The 17,319-nt window shown below is 50.4% G+C and overlaps 1 pseudogene; it reads right to left on the bottom strand.

The window, feature by feature from the left end:
• Positions 1 to 1,706: 1,706 nt before the first annotated feature.
• Positions 1,707 to 16,911, bottom strand: LOC123038957 (transketolase, chloroplastic-like; annotated as a pseudogene).
• Between the last annotated feature and the right edge of the window lie 408 nt (positions 16,912 to 17,319).

Below are 17,319 nucleotides of genomic sequence, written 5' to 3'. Positions count from 1 at the left end.
AGCCCCCGCGCCACCGTTGCCGGGGGGAAAGCTTGGCTGGACGCGGGGCGGCTGGTAGGGGCGAGGAGGGGCAGCCGCGGCGGCCACACAGAGGGAACAGGAGGGCAACAGAGATCGGCCGCGACGGCGAGCGGGGGCGATCACGGCGGGCCTCCTGTGCGGGGGAGCGCTTGTGTGCGGCACGCGCCGGTGAACACCGGCCGTCCCGAGGGGAGGCACGCCGGCCAGGTGAGCGGCAGTCGCGGTCGGGGGAGCACCGCTCCGAGCGCGCCGGTGAGCAGCGGGCCTCACGGTTGGGGGAGCGGCGGGAGGAAGGCCGGGAGGTAAGCTGCTGCCAAAGGTCCTCCTCACGGCGCAGCCCGTCCGGGGAGGAACGGGAGGCGTCCTGGTGATCGTCGCGGCCGCGCTTGGGGCGCCCAGCATCGTCCCCCCCAATGCCGGACCATGGCGGCAGGGAGGGGAGCGGACGCCGGAGCCGGCGGCGGAGGAGCAGATGAACCCGCGGGGAGGGGAGGGAATCGGTCGGGGCGGCCGGAGGGGGCGCAAGGGAGGGACGCGGTTGGACAGGGAACCCTAGGGGCGGCCAGATATGCGGCCTGGGTGGGCCCGCAGCCACGGGAGACCGCAGCCCAGGCCCGTCCACAGACGCCGAGGCCCACCCATGCCGGTCCATGGGAATGGCCAGCAGCGGGGGACGGCCCAGCAGCGACTGGCAGCCCAGGTCCAGCGTCGGGCCCGCGTGAGGGGGTAGGGTTTCCCCAGCGCCGCCGTCGGCGCCACGACCGGGACAGGGCAGGACGGGCGCGGCCGGAGGAGGGCCCGAGGGGAAGCCGGCGAGCGGGGAAGAGGCGCGCCAAACGCGGGGATGAAGGGGCGGAAAGGTGAACGGCGAGTCAGGACTGAAGTCAGCGGCGGCCAGGCGGAGGCCGTGCTTGCGGCCGGGTCCAAGGAGGCACCAGCGCGCCAAGAAAGCCGGGCGGCGCCCCGGTCGGCGCGGCCCACGACTCCCCAACACGGCGGCCCGTGGCGGCGGCGGCGGCCCGACCCAAAGGTCGCCCCTTTGCTCCCCGGCGACTGAGGCGGAGTCAGTGGCCGGTGCCGGCGCCGGGCAGATGGGCGGGCGGCCGAACTCCCACCCCCGGGAGTAAGGCCACCGGCGCCATCCAGCCAACGAGCGCGGGTAGGAGCGGGAGGGGGGACGCGGTCGCGGCACACCACGGGGCGGCCAGCCTCAACGTCGGCGGCCTCCGCGAGGTCAGCCCAGAGGACCCTCTCGGGGGCAGGGGCGACGGGGAGCGCGATGGAGAGGCGGGCGATGGGGCCGCGGCGGGGAGGGCGGGGGAGGGAGGCGCGGCCACGGAGGAGGGTGGCGGCGGCGAGGTAGGGGGAGGCGCCGCGCCGGGCGCATCGCCTCCGGAGGCGCCAGCATTGTCGCCAGAGCACTCCATCCTTCTTGCACTATGTATAAATGCAAAAAATACTCTTATTGATTATTAAGATAACATATACTCCCTCTATTCCTAAATATTTATCTTTTTAGAATTTCAAACGGACTAGCACATACGGATGTATATAGACATATTTTAGAGTGTAGATTCACTCATTTGCTTCGCATGTAGTCACTTGTTGAAATCTCTAAAAAGAGGGAGTAGGATATAGGAGCATACCTTCGGGAGATTAGGCTGCTGAGAAATGCAATGATCCCTTTACAGTGATTTGGCTGTTGCCATGAGATTCTCCACCGTCAAACCAAACTCCCTGTATATTCTTCCAGCAGGAGCACTTGAACCGAAACGGTTAATGCCGATTACTTTGCCCTTCTGTCCTATATACTTCTCCCATCCTAGTGTGACGCCGGCTTCGACGCTAATCCTGAAAGTAACCTCGCTTGGTAGGACACTCTCCTTGTACTCCTCAGACTGCTCCTCAAACAATTCCCAGCAAACAAGCGAGACAACCTGTACAGATTTCCCCTCCTTCCTCAGCTGATGGGCTGCTTTTGCTGCGATCTCGAGCTCGGAGCCTGTGCTGATTAGGATGAGGTCAGGTTTGTGAATTGTCAGAAATGGCGTAGCCTCCCTTTGCAACGCCTTCAACCGAAGTTCCTTCCACCTGTGGGAGTTTCTGGCGAGAGAGAGCAAGGATGGAGGGCATTTTCCTGTTGAGAACCGCGATCCTATAAGAGCATCTCCAATACGCACGCCACCGCGCGGCGCGCTAATTTTATTTACAGCATCGAAATAGCCGGTTTTGCACGCAGTAGGGTGCTGGCTCCGGCGGCCGCTGCAACAGATGGCATGTGCGAGCAGCTTCAATAGGCGCGCTAAATATACAACACGTGCACCCAACACAAACAACATTTCACACTCAAAATTGAACAAAGAAGATCAAACACATACAAAATAAATCAACAATAAATAGTTTAATTTATTACAATCCAAAAAATAGTTAATCTTTCATACGAAAATTGGAAAATAAGGCAGAGGGATCGATCCATCCATCCCTCCGCTTGGCGGCGACGAGAGGAGGTGGAGGAAGCGGCGGCGCACGGGTATAGGCGGGGGAAGCGCCGACGGGTCGTTGGAGCAAATGGGGAAGGTGCGGGCAGCGGCGCCAGCGCTTGGATGTGGCGGTTGGTGAAGTCGCGCGCGAGTGTCGCTGTCCAGCACGCGGGAACGGGCGCACGAAATAAGTTTTCCTCCGTGCGCTGAACCCATTATACCACGTGCGTGATTATTGCGTGCTGAGACGTCCATTTCGGCTCCGCGCGCAAAAAAAAAAGTTTTTTCCAGCCCGCGGCGAAGATAGCGTGCCTGTTGGAGATGCTCTAAGCCGCAGAAGTCTCGGTTACATCAGCCGGTCGGAGCATTAATATGCCTGGCATTGCTTGGAGGCTGAATAACTGCTCAACCGGCTGATGTGTCGGCCCATCTTCTCCAAGTCCAATGGAATCATGAGTCATCACAAAATTCAGATAATGCCGTATAGGAGCTCTCATGTAGTCAGTGAACACAAAGAATGTCGAACAGTAAGGTATCAGGCCAGGGCTGTGCACAGCAATGCCATTGCAAACGGCGCCAATTGCATGCTCTCTAACGCCGAAACGGATGTTTCGCTCTTTAGGGGTGTCCTTCCGGAAATCAACAAACATCTTTAGCAATGTCATGTTTGATGATGCAAGATCAGCACTGCCTCCAAGAAATCCAGGTAATACTTTAGCAAGAGCATTCAAGCATTGTTGAGATAGGTTCCTTGTAGCATCAACAGGACTTTCAGGGGTATATTTCTGCAGAACAAACAAGGGAACAAAGTCAGACTTATAAATCATTCTGACACTTGATGAATATTACATAGACAGGACATTTATGTTTCAGAGGAGAACTCACCAAAAAAGCATCTTCCCACCCAGCCGGAAGCTTCCTTGATATTATGCTATTTAGCTCGACAGCCTCCTGGTGGTATTTCTTTTCATATTTTGCAAACCTTGCATTCCATTCAGCTTCAAGAGAAGCACCCTCGTCAAGATGGTGAGCCCAATGCCTAGAAGGAGTGATTATTTAGTCAAACTTCAGGGCAGAACAAACTAAGTTCAATGCAATACCATATTACTATGCGATAATTTGAAAACTGAAATGTAGAGCCTCCGTTCCAAACAAAAGTTAAGTCTCCACTGCAGAATAATTCTCAACAAGGTTTTTTTTTTCTCGAATATGCACGAGCGTGCATATTATATATTAAAGAAGAAAGGCAAAGAATGCCTCCACCATGTTTTACAAGGTTCCCGTTACACTTATCCTTCCCTACACGCCCACCTTTCTAAACTACCAAAGAAGGGTTCAACATCCCCTTTGAACTTGCCGGCCAACGACCATATCTTCCCTTCGGACTTGATCCTAGCTATAAGCACATCCATGGAGGGGGATGCTCCTTCAAACACAGCAGCATTGCGATGCTTCCACAACTCCAAAATAGTGAGAATGAAGATAGTATGCAGATCCTTGCGCCGTAGATTGTTCGGTCCTTGCTTGTCCCGCAGCCAAGCATCCAGCGTGTCTTGGGCCGTCGGTGTCCATTGCATCTTGCCCAAAGCCTCACAGATAACAGCCCATACAGCACGAGAGAACACGCATGTTAGTAGCACATGGTTGATCGTTTCCTCCTCCTGGTCGCAAAGAGGGCATGCGTCCTGATGCGGTAACCCTCTTCGTGCAAGTCGATCCGAGGTCCAGCACCGATCTCGTAGTGCTAGCCAAGCGAAGAACTTGCATTTAGAGGGGACCTTGGATGTCCAAGTAAGCTCCGCCATTGGTGCCACCTCACGGCCCCAAAACTTTGCCGCATAAGCCGACCTCACCGAATAGCGACCGTTTCTCTCCCAGGACCATGCAACCTTGTCCGGTACATCCACCTCCGGCTCCCACGTGTGCACACACAGCCATAGGGATAAAAATTCCCTCAAGGCTTGCTCATCCAGCTCCGGGCCGACATCCATAGCCCACGAACCATCCTCAATGGCCGGTGCCACATGCTTCGTCAGTCTCACACGTCGGGGGATCATGCCATATACAATTGGTGCGATCTCCTGCACCCTCATCCCATTAATCCAACGGTCCTCCCAAAAGAGGGTGTTATGTCCACAATGTGCCTCGCACTTGGTAGCAGCCTGGAACAAAGAGGGTGTTATGTCCACAATGTGCCTCGCACTTGGTAGCAGCCTGGAACAAACAGAGTGCCTCCGCTGGAACCTTTATTGTGAATTCACTCCAAGGTCTGCTCAAGTCCACCCATTGCAGCCATGGCCACCTAGCTTGCATGGCCACATTTAGCCATTTGAGGTTCGGAATGCCCAGTCCTCCGGCCCACTTCGGAGCACAGACTGAGTCCCAGGCGACAGCGCCATTGCCACCATTCGCATTAGCTCGCTTGCACCATAGGAAACCTTGACACACTTTGTTCATCGCAGCTATGGTCTTCATTGGGATATCCAAGGCCATCATTGCATGAATGGGCATTGCACATAGCACCGTATTGACCAAGGTCAACCGTCCACTCTTAGGCATCAAATCTGCCTTCCATTTAGGGAGACAATTTGCCATTTGATCCACCAAATATTGCAACTGCGCTGGAGTTTGCTTCCTTAGTGCCAACGGGAGGCCTAGGTATTTTATAGGGAAGGACCCTGTCGGGCATCCTAGCACATTGCTAGTCATGTCGATTTCCTGATCGGAGCACCTTATCGGGAGGGCCGCGGATTTCGCCATATTCATCCGCAAACCTGAAGCCTCCCCAAAAATCTAAAAAATACACTTCGCAGCTTCGAGCTCTCCAGGCTTTGGTTTGATGAAAACCACCACATCATCCGCAAATATCGACAACCGTTGCCTCATCCCTCGAGAAGCCAACGGCTCCAAGAGTCCTCTTTGTGTTGCTTGCTGAAACAACCTTTGCAATGGCTCCATGGTGAGAATAAAGAGCATCGGTGATATCGGATCACCCTGCCTGAGCCCCTTACAGCTGTATATAGTATCCCCGGGGTCTCCATTCACCATGATTTTAGTGGTACAAGTTGCAAGGATACCACAGATCCATGATCTCCACCTAGGGCCAAACCCAAGTTGTTGCATCACCTCAATAAGGAACGGCCATTGAACTGAGTCAAAAGCTTTCGAAATGTCTAGCTTGAGTAGGATAGCCGGGTTGCGCAAGGCATTCAGCCTTCAAGCTGTACTTTGGACCAACATGAAGTTGTCTGTAAGGATCTGCCCTTCACGAAAGCACTCTGATGGTTATCCACAAGCATTGGAAGCTTCCACACTAGTCTGCATGCCAGAACTTTCTCAAAGATCTTGATAACACCGTGCACAAGACTGATCGGCCTAAAGTCCGCCACATCTAGGGCACCATCCTTCTTGGGCAGCAAAGTGACGAGGGATTTGTTGATCGCGGCCAATCCACGGACGTCCCCATTGTAAAAACAGGCCAATGCCTTCATGATATCATCATTTATAATATGGCAGCATGCGGCATAGAAGCGGCCCGTAAGTCCATCCGGCCCGGGCGCCTTGTCCAGGGGCATCCCCTTAATGACACCTTCCACCTCTTCGTATGTGAATGGCTCCTCAAGCTGCGATAGATCCAGCCGCGGCAAGTCCAACCCATTGAGATTAATGGTGCAGCTCCGGGACTCAGTGGAACCAAATGTCGCGCCATAGTATGCATCCACAGCGGAAGCCACCTCCTCCTGGCCAGAGTATATGCGCCCGTTGTGCTTGACCGAGCGGAGGACATTCTTGCGCTGCCGATGACTCGCCTGTTGATGGAAGAGCCTTGTACTGCCATCCCCTTCACGCAACTGCAACAAACGCAATCTCTGTCTTGCTATGGTTCTTTCAAGGGAGGCCAGCCCTAGCAGCTTCTTCTTTAAGCAACTCCTCAAGCCTCTTTCCGCATCCGAAAGTGGCCCATTGTCCATCGCAATGTCCAATTGCTTTATGACCTCTAGAGCAATGGAAATTTGCAGTTTCACATTGCCAATCCAGCGAGTGCTCGACCGTTAAAGGCTTATTGCCGTAGCCGACAGTTTATTATGTAGCGTGAGGTACACGTTGGTCGCCTCAGGCGTCAAAACCCAGGCCTCTTGCACCACGTCCAAAAAACCCTGAGCCTTGACCCAAAATGCCTCAAACCTGAATCTTTTCCTCATACTAACCTCCACATTCATATCCAAGATAAGTGGGCAGTGGTCTGAAATCGCCATCCCCAGAGCGGACAGGAAGCAAGACGGAAATGCCTCGTCCCACTCGTTGGAGACAAACACGTGATCAATTTTCTCCATCGTGGCGTTTCGCCTCTCATTCGACCAGGTATAGCGCCTCCCATTAAGGTACAGCTCCTTGAGCTCCAATATGTTTAGCCTTGCTCTAAACCTTCCCAACATCCTTCGGTTCACCAGCTCATTCCTCCTGCCTAGCCAAGAGATTGAAATCTCCAGCCACCACCCACGGCCCTGCGTGCAGATCCCGGATATCCACGAAGTCTTGCATAAACTCGATTTTGTCTGCTTCCTCTTGCGGCCCATAGACACTTGTGAGCCACCATGCCTACTCATCATCCGGGCACTTAACCAGCACCGTCAACGTATGGTTAGTGTAATGTGGGTTGGATATATGGGTGACAGAGTCATCCCAGGCTACCAGAATCACCGCCGGCAAGTAAAAAAAGTTTTCATATTTGTTTCCGAGGCATTGCCTCACATCATTCACCGATACAATTTGGAGCTTAGTTTCCTGAAGACAGACGATTGCCAGATTGGCCGCCACCACCACTTGATACAACGTGTTCCTCCTAGCTCGAGCGTTCAGCCCACGAACATTCCACACTAAAACTTTTAACGGGTGTGCATTCATTGGGAGTGCCCGCACATACCACTCGGCTGACCACGCAGCTAGACCCCAATGGGGCTGTCCACCAACGGCATCGGGGGCGACTCCCAGCCGAACAAGGCTAGAATAGCCGCAATGTGCGCATCCGAGAGTGGCCGTGCAAACAGGTCCACATACATCCGTAGTGCCTCCTCGGAGATAACCTCGCCTTCATGAGCCAAGCATAGCTTCCGGATAAGAACTTGTTGTTGCTTGGTCGCCGCCCGCTTGGCAATCCTAGCGCTACGCCTTGGAGTTGTGTCCAGCCTTGGCTTCTTCCTGATCTAGCGCCCTGGGTTGGCAATGTCATGACCAGAAGGCCTCGGCAGCATGGGAGAAACTGGCACACGCATGTCAGCACGAAAATCGGCCAAATCCACGTTAAAATCCCTCCCTGGGGCGATCTGCATGGCTGCCGTCGTGCATGGCCTCGGGCCTGGTGCCAGCACACGGCCAGCATCAAGCGGGGTCACCGGTTCCCCGATCCCGGGCGTGCATGGCGTGGAAACCCGGGCTGGGCCGTCCTTGTCTTCCAGCGGAGCCAACTGGGCAATCCCCAAAGGCGTGCATGGCCTGACGGCATGCATTGGGCTGCAGTCTCCACCTGACAAGCTGACTTGGAAAGTCTCCCAAGCCTCTACTTGCCCTATCCCATTCGAAACCGTGCATGAGAGCGACAGCACCTGCACAGCTGCACCAACCTCAACCGAAACGTGCTCCTCCAAAAACCTGTCCTGCAGTGGGATTAGCAACCCACCAATCTGGACCGAGTCCACCAAGCTCTGCCCAGCAGAGGGCAGCAGCCCCGACGCGCCGGCCCTACAACCTGAAAAGCACTCTGTCCTATCCCCATGCTTCGTCGCCATTTGGCCAATTGCACCGAGGGAGGGGAACCAACGGTCTGCAGCACCCCGACTGGGGCCGCACAGGACGCCACCTGCGAGCCAGACCAGCTGGCGGCCCCAGGCCTATCCACGCCCAAAGGCCGGTCCACCGGTCCCACGAAGGAATCTCTGACGCCAGCGCCACAGCTGCTGTTGACCACCGGGTCTACCGAGACAGGCATGGTTTGAACGCACGCGCGCGCACCCGCCGGCGGTGACGCCGCCGTCGAGGACTCCGTCGTATGCCCCGAGCCACCGCCAGCGCGGCGAGAATGGATTCCCCTACCTCCATCACCAGAGGACCCCCTGCCACGACCATCGTCTCCGGTGGGAGGGGAGGGAGGCGGTGGCGGTGGCGGCGGCGCCGCCGCCCCGTCACCATCCACCATGATGCCCGGCAGCACCCGGATCTCGATGGGGTACCAGAACGCGCTTGAGCAACGCCCGACCGCCGACCGTCGTCTATCCGCCGCCCGGCCGCCTTCAACAAGGTTCAGAACTGAGAATTTGCACTGGCATTCGCCAACAGTAGTATGCTATCTTGTCAAGACTGTTTCCTCGAAACAGACACTACTATACCATAAAATTGGTATTTACCATATTGAATGTATGTACAATGGAACTGAAAATCCCATGTTCAAGATTGTATAAAGCATACAACATCCAGACGAAGTGAAGAACTGCCTACGGAACAACTACATGTATAAATTTCTTGTTAACAGAATAATTCGTTTGCAACTATGTGATGCTCTGCGGCTTGAGTTCCACAAGAACGACACTGTACCTTTTCACCTCATCAGGCACATGGAAAGGCTCATGAGCCCAGGAAACATTTTTTCTGGTTGCCTACTTCTTTGGAACCTAAAGCGCTCCCATGGATACTGCGTGTGCTTGCCTTGTTTGGAGATCCATAACCAATTGTAGTAGTTGTTAGGAAACGTGAGGAAGAGAGAATGACCGAACAGTTTTGTGTATTGAGGAGGAGAGAGAGATATACAAGGTTACATGGGCCTGGGCCTCACTCTAGACTATGGGCTTGTGCCTGTACAAGACAAACACAACATATATACTTAACACCCCCCCCCCTTGAAACATAAGGTTGGTCAGGAGCATCTGATACACCAAGTTTGAGAGTGTGAATCCTACGTTGATATCTAGTTTGTGCCTTGGTGAAGAAATTTGCGACTTGAAGCTCTGATGGGACATATTGTAGCTTGACAGTGGATTTTTGACAATGAGATTGAGTGAAAAAGGCATCCACACCAATGTGTTTGGTCAACTAATGCTTGACTGGATCATTAGCAATCTGAATAGCAGCAGTGCGGTCACAAAGAAGAGGTGTTGGTGTATGACATAAGACACCAAGATCATCCAATAGCCTGCAAAGCCATACAATCTCTGCTGTAGTAGTAGAGAGAGCCCTAAGCTCTGCCTCGGCGCTGGAGCGAGACACAGCAGTTTGCTTCTTTGATTTCCATGCAATGAGAGATGTACCAAGAAATATGCAATAGCCAGTGACCGAGCGACGATCGATAGGATCACTCGCCCAAGTGGAATCAGAGTAAGCATGAAGATGGAGCTGACTGGAATTAGCATAGAACAAGCGGCGAGATGTAGTTCCCCTTAAATACCTAAGGACTCGGAATAGGTGACCATGATGAACTGAGGTGGGAGCACAGACAAATTGACTGAGAATATGGACCGCATGTGCGATGTCAGGTCTGGTCACTGTGAGGTACACTAGACTGCCGACAATGTGACGATAGCGAGAGGGATCCTCAAGAGGAGTGCCATCAGTAGGATGGAACTGCAGATGAAGCTCCATAGGTGTAGCAGCAATGCGCGTGTCAGTGAGACCTGAGCGAAGAGTCAAATCTTGAGTGTACTTTTGCTGGGAGATATAATAACCATCATCGGTGTGCTCAACCTCAATCCCGAGAAAATAGCTGAGAGACCCCAAATCTGACATCTTGAATTGTTCACTCAATTTTTTCTTGACAAAATCAATATACCCAACATCGTATCCAGTGATCAACATGTCATCTACATAAAGTAGAAGCAATGTACGGCCATGCTCTGATGTATGAATGAAGAATGCAGGGTCATGTTCACTAGGAGAAAACCGGAAACTTGAATCACAGAATTGAACCGCTCAAACCAGGCACGGGGCTTGCTTAAGCCCATAAAGAGCCTTTCAAAGACAACAAACATGACCTGATGGAACCTTGATACCTGTAGGTGGCTGCATATAAATTTCCTCATGTAAATCACCATGAAGGAAGGCATTCTTCACATCCATGTGGGAAATTTTCCATGACCGAGTAGCAGCCACAACAATTAGAGTTCGAACTGAAGTCATGTGAGCAACAGGAGCAAATGTCTCATCATAATCTTTCCCATGAGACTGCTGAAAACCTCTTGCAACAAGGCAAGCCTTGTAGCGTTCCATATAACCATTTGACATGGTTTTAACCTTATACACCCATTTTCAAGTGACGGAGATTGAACGAGGAGGTGATGGTACCAAATCCCATGTACCAGTACACGCTCTAAGGCTGCAAGCTCCTCGGACATAGCCAGTTGCCACTCAGGTGACACAACTGCCTCCTGATAGGTACTAGGCTTAGAAACAGCCCCTGCATATAAGTGCTTCTTGTATCGCATTGCTAGAGAAGAACCATCAGTGCAAGGATCAGTAGTACTGGCTGGAGGAGTAGAAGACAAAGGCATAGATGACTGTGTGTCACATGGAACTTTAGAACGACGAGTGTAATGGAAAGTACTGGCTGGAGGAGTAGAATAACAACGAGTGTAATGGAAAGGAAGACTATCTAGAGGTGGAAATAGTGTAAGGGAGAAAGCAGTTGGTGAGGAAGGAGATGAAACATGTGGTGGAGATGGTTCTGACTTTAGGACAGAGGAAGGTTGTTCAGCTATGGACTCATCTAAAAAGATAGGTGGAAGTGAAAGAAACGAGGTAGACTCTAAACAAGTTGAGGATGATGGTTTAGTGGAAGGGGAGTAGAAGAAGGGTTAATCGTCAACAAAAGTGACATCGCAAGAAAAGCGAATGCGGCGAGCAGAAGAATCATAGCAACGGTAGCCCTTATGTTCAAGACTATATCCAAGGAAGACACACTGAGCAGACTGAGCAGTCAACTTGGTACGCTCACGAGGTGCTAAAAGAACATAACAAGTACAACCAAAGACACGGAGGTGGTCATACGTGGGAGGAGAACCAAACAAAACCTCACCAGGACACTTGCCTTCAAGGCGAGTAGAAGGTTGGAGATTGATAAGATAAACAACAGTTGAGATAGCTTAACCCCAAAAATGAATGGGGACAAAGGAAGAAATCAGAAGGGTACGAGCTGTCTCAACAATATGGCGATGCTTACGCTCAGCAACGCCATTCTGAGCATGGGCACCAGGGCATGAAAGCTGAGGGAGAGTACCCTCAGGTGAGAGAAACTCGCGAAAAGCAGTAGATAGATACTCCCCCCGGAGTCAGAATGAAAAACACGAACATCACTGGAAAACTGAGTATGGACCATATGTACAAAAGCCTTATATATAGAAAACAACTCAGAACGATGCTTCATAAAATAGACCCAAGTATGTCGAGAGTGATCATCAACAAATATGACATATTGTTTGTGGCCACCTTCGGAAACAAAGGGGGAATGACCCCATACATCAGAGTGCACTAAATCAAAAGGATGACTAGAATGAGTAGTGCTGGAAGAGTATGGAAGCTGTATTTGTTTCCCTAGCTTACAACCCTTAAAGTGAAAACCAGCATCTATGGAAACATGACCCAAAACACCTTTCGAACAAGGGTAGATAAACGAGAACCACACAAGTGACCTAAGCGAGTGTGCCATTGGGAAAAAGAAAATGACGAAGTGGATCTTGATATTGATGCAGCCATCCAGAACGCGAATGTGGTGGAAGCTGAAGGAAGGTGTAAGGTGTCAAGGATGTAGAGGGATGTGGATCCTCTACGGTGATGGCCAGTTCCAGTGACCCTCTTGCTCTGACGGTCCTGCACATAACAAAATGAGTCATCAAAACCAACAAAGTAGTTCATATCAGCAAGTTGGCCAACAGACATAAGATTCATGGACAAATTTGGAGCAAAGGAGATGGCAGGAACAGAAAACTAGGATGTGCAAAGAGAACCCTGATGAGTAATAGAACAAGGTGTACCATCAGCAGTCTGAACAGAGGCACCATCCCGCACTGGCTGGCAAGACACAAGCTGAGAGCGATCAGAGATCACATGGAAAGAAGCTCCAGAGTCCAGAACCCAAGGCTGGGTTGTAGCAACAGCGGGCTGAGAGAGAACAGATGCAGAAGCACCCCTTGCTTGATGCTGATAAGGAGCCTGGGGTGCATGACGCTGCTAATTGAGGGCCCGTCTAGATTAAAACTCAGCTAACAGCTTTGGATGAAGCTTGAAACAACCATCTCTGTGGTGTCCTGCCTTCTTGCAGAACAAGCAGACGACAACTGTAGGTGTGGCCTTGGAGGCACCTGGCCGCTGAGGAAAAGCCAGAATACTAGTGTGTAGAGTCTGCACAGAAGTATCCCCAAGAGAACAGAGACGAGTCTCCTCAGCGATCAAGCTAGCAAATGCCTCTATCAAGGTGGGAGGAGTCGTACGACCAAGCAGAGTGTGAATGTTCTCAAAGTCTAGCTTGAGACCCATCACAAACTGAAACATGAGAGTCTGATGGTCATACTTTTCCTTCGCTGCACATGACTCACAACCAGAATTACCCTTTGGAACCATGGAACCTAGCTACCCAGTGATGCGAGTGAAAGCTCCATAGTACTCTTCTACGGACATGTCTTCTGGCTGCCGAGTGTTGTGTAAATTCTGCGACAAGGAAAAATGAAGTGCACTGCTGGGCTGAAGGCAGCGCTGCTCAAAGTACTTCCATATCTCTTTAACTGAAGTGTGATGCTCAAGACTCATTCAGAGTAGGGTTCAACACCCAGAATTAAAACTCCCATCACATGATCATCGATCTTTTGCCAAGACTTCCTTGCCGCATCATCATTTGGACTAGGTGGATCATCTATGAGATGAGAAACAAAACCAGCCGTCCTCAAGACAGTCCAGGCAGAAAATGCCCATTCCCTGTAGTTTGAACCATCAAGCTTGATATCTATGATCAAAGAACCAAATCCGAAATTATTTCTTTCCATAATGGTGAGCGGCCAGCAACTGGAAACACCCAATCTGATAGCAGCTGCAGGTAGCAACAAGAGAAGAGCAGCAGACAGCCACAAACAGGAGAAGCAACCCACTAGGCTGGCTGCTGGACTGCTTGCTGGAGAGTAGGGGAGGCGCCTAGAGCTTGCTGGATCTCACTGGATAGAAGGAGGAGCTTGCTAGATCTTGCTAGATAGAAGGGGGAACGCCTGGAGCTTGCTGTAGAGCAGGGAAGGCACCAAGAGCTTGCTGGAGATGGTTGTTGGAGAGCAGGGGAAGTATTCTCACATAGTAGCTGCGAGGACACACAGAGGAGCTGCTGGAGAGCAGCTCCTATAGGTTGATGACGAAGATGGGATGGGGCAGCGATGTGGATGTCCTCACCAGACAGATCCGCATGAATCACCTCACCGGCGGCGATTTTGTGGGTGGCGGCTGGAAGAGGGACTAGGGTTTGGTCATGGTCTGCTACCATGTTAGGAAACGTGAGGACGAGAGAATGACCGAACAATTTTCTGTATTGTGGAGAGAGAGATATACAAGGTTGCATGGGCCTGGGCCTCACTCTAGACTATGGGCCTGGGCCTAGGCCTCACTCTAGACTATGGGCCTGGGCCTGTACAAGACAAACACAACATATATACATAACATTAGTCACCATATACAAGACCATTTCCAGTTGTCACTTGTCTGATATAGTAAACCGTGTCGAACTGAAATAAAATAAATATTATTGCCCGTCTGATCACCTTGATAAGAGTTGGCTTATCTTTGACTTCCTTTGCTTCTTTTATTGCTGCACGGATGACATCATAGCCAGTGTGGCCATTCTCCAGATAGTATGCCATCCTATGGCCTCATATCGGGCAAGCACATCTTCAGTGAAAGCAATACCCGTACTTCCATCGATTGATATATGATTATCATCATAGAAGGCAATCAGCTTTCGGAGACACCAGTGGCCAGCAAGGGAAGCAGCCTCATTCGCAACACCTTCCATTTGACAGCCATCCCCAAGTATAACATACCTATGAGACAATGAAGGAAAAAATTGCATTTCCCCTAGCCCTATGCACATTAGGTTGGTAATCACATTTTGCAAAGCAAGTATTAATTTACGTGTAGTGGTCGACGACAGTTAAATCAGGCTTGTTGAAACGAGCAGCTAGGTGTTTCTGAGCAAGTGCTAGTCCGACAGCGTTTGCAAAGCCCTGCCCCAGAGGACCTGCATAAACATCAGAACAGTTCAGGCAAGCATTGTTTTTGTAGTAGAAGGGTAAATAGGCTTTAAAATGTTGTCAAGATGTTGAAGAGGCAAAGCAGTTGTGACTTCAACGCCATCTGTTTCAAAATTTTCTGGATGACCAGGAGTTCTGCTTCCCCACTGTCGGAAAGCTTTCAGATCATCTATCTGCATCAACAAACAATTTCAGAGTTCAGATTTTTTTTGTCTGTCAGAGTCGAGAGGAATCCATCCTGCACCACCCATCATTTTGCTAACATGCTCACCCAACAGGAATTTGCTCCCAATTACAAAAAGAAACGAGTAACCAGATGTTCCCAAAACATGATATATTCCAATCGCCCAAGATCTACGGAGTTATGAATTTACTTCAGAATTCGACATCTACATTTATACTGAAAGGCTATAATCGCAGATTTCGGTGATCTCTTTTCAGATTTGGTAATGAATTTACAGCTGAAATTGCAACTTTTATCTTACAATTGATATGAAACAACTTCAGAGTTCAGATTTTTATTATTATTTGCGGGTGCAGATTTCAGACTTTTGACACAACACATACAGACTTACAGAGTTTGGCATAGCACAAATACAGAGTTGTTCTGGCAATCGAGCAAAATGTGTACCGTGACGCTTTGGTATCCGGCGAGGTGGAGCAGTGCGTAGTGGAGGCTGCTCTATTCCAGGTTTTGTGAGCATTGCTTGCTTAAAACTAGGAGGGCAAGGCTTCATTTGCTCGAAGGATCAAGATAGTCGGTATTGTTACAACAGCTAAGAACTACTCCATGGTTAAAGAGAGATGATTGGCAAGAAAGATACTCAGGCTACCTATCGAATGCATCTGAACATTGCGCTCATTGAAATACCACTGATTAAGTGATTATTGAATGTCATTCTAGACTAGCGATGTGCCTGTGCGTTACAACGGATCCAAAGTAGACTAATACATGCTCACAAACTTGAAGGAAAAACGCTCTAGTTTTGGTGTATATATCACTAAAAATATGTTAGGTCTCGCTCAAAAAGTATTCCTCGTGGCTGTTTGGATGAGGTGATGGGTGTGTGGTTGGTTTCAAGAGACTAAGGGGTTTTCTATAAATTGGAGCAGAGATGTGGGGTCTTGTTGCAAAAATGCCACAACTAACCTCACATGCGTTAGATGCAGATGTGATGGTTAGAATTGATGGATGGCAGACACACCATCATCACCGACTATGTCTTTCATAGGAGTAGAGATAGTTTGTAGTAGAAAGATAGTGGGGTGTGCAGGATTCTATATGGAAACGGACAATCTCCTGTAAATGGCTTACTTCCCTGTTTCAAGGAAATACAACAAAAAAAGGTGGCTAAGGAATTTTTTGAGAAAATTATCCCTATTTTGCTGCATGAATTCGACACTCTCACTCTTTTGGAACTTCGAAGGGTGGATACTATAACACAGAGGGGCGCAAACAACTAGACAACAGAACTCAAAGAGTAACAGGTAGTACTCTCGAAAAAAGAGTAACACGTAAAGACTAAGCATGACAGAAACACTAATGGGAAACCAGCGGGCATCAAACCCCAACGACCAAAACAACCACTTAAACCAGTTATGCTATAGGAACCATCAGTAGTCAACCAAGATAGATCAGACAGATTAGCCCATGGTAATGTTGATGGGCCTATCTATGATCCAGCTGAATGAGATGGATGTCATGGGCTCTGCCTTTTGGCCATTACGTAGGTTGGTCTTCTCCTCCAACCTGCGGATTTTGTTTGGAAGGATGCACACGTAGTCCCGCGCACACCTTCCCTTGTCTGAGAGTCCGGTGGTCGCCAGCTCCTCCACCCCCCACTGCTTTATGAGAAGCTCTAGAATGCCACGGTGGTCAGAGGCAGTGTAAATGCCGGCCTGCTGCACCACGGCCCCGCACTGCGTGCAGAGGTCAGTCATAAGGGACGCCAGCATGAGATCTGAGGATGCATCATGCATGCCAGTCCGCGCACGGCGCGTTCCAGGTCGATCCCGAACAGCTTCCCCATGATGGGCGTGTAGGCAAGCTCGTGCTGCTTCTCGTCGGCCGCGATGACCACATTTATTATTAACAAAGTCTCGGTTAGGTTTGCATATTGATTATTGGCTGGAATGGTCAAATGCATGGACGAACTAACGTGCTGCCGGTCCAAATCGGTAAATAATTGGCTGAAAATATAGCGAGCATGTCGCCGCATGTTAGTTAATACAAAATTGAGTCATCTATTTTGAAACGGAGAGAGTAACAATCAAGATAATAAATGGTCACCAGGTTTGTTCTTCTTCCAAAGTAAAGAACTGAATATTTAATAGTGATGTAGGCGGAGTTCCTGAGGAATCTAAAATTTGACATTATTGTTTCTTGCTTCTTGGTTCTTGCTCAACTTATTGTTCTGTTCCACTATACTTAGTGGCATTCCTCTTGCCTAATAAACATATTAAATGGCTATTGCGATTTTCAACTCAAAAATAAAAATGGCTACTGCAATGTTGCCCGTCTTTCTGATCCATAATGTCATCTTGCTAACCGACCA

Source organism: Triticum aestivum, chromosome 2B (assembly GCF_018294505.1).
Source record: "Triticum aestivum cultivar Chinese Spring chromosome 2B, IWGSC CS RefSeq v2.1, whole genome shotgun sequence".
In the NCBI taxonomy this organism is placed as follows: Eukaryota; Viridiplantae; Streptophyta; class Magnoliopsida; order Poales; family Poaceae; genus Triticum; species Triticum aestivum.
This window is presented reverse-complemented; position numbering and strand designations above follow the sequence as displayed.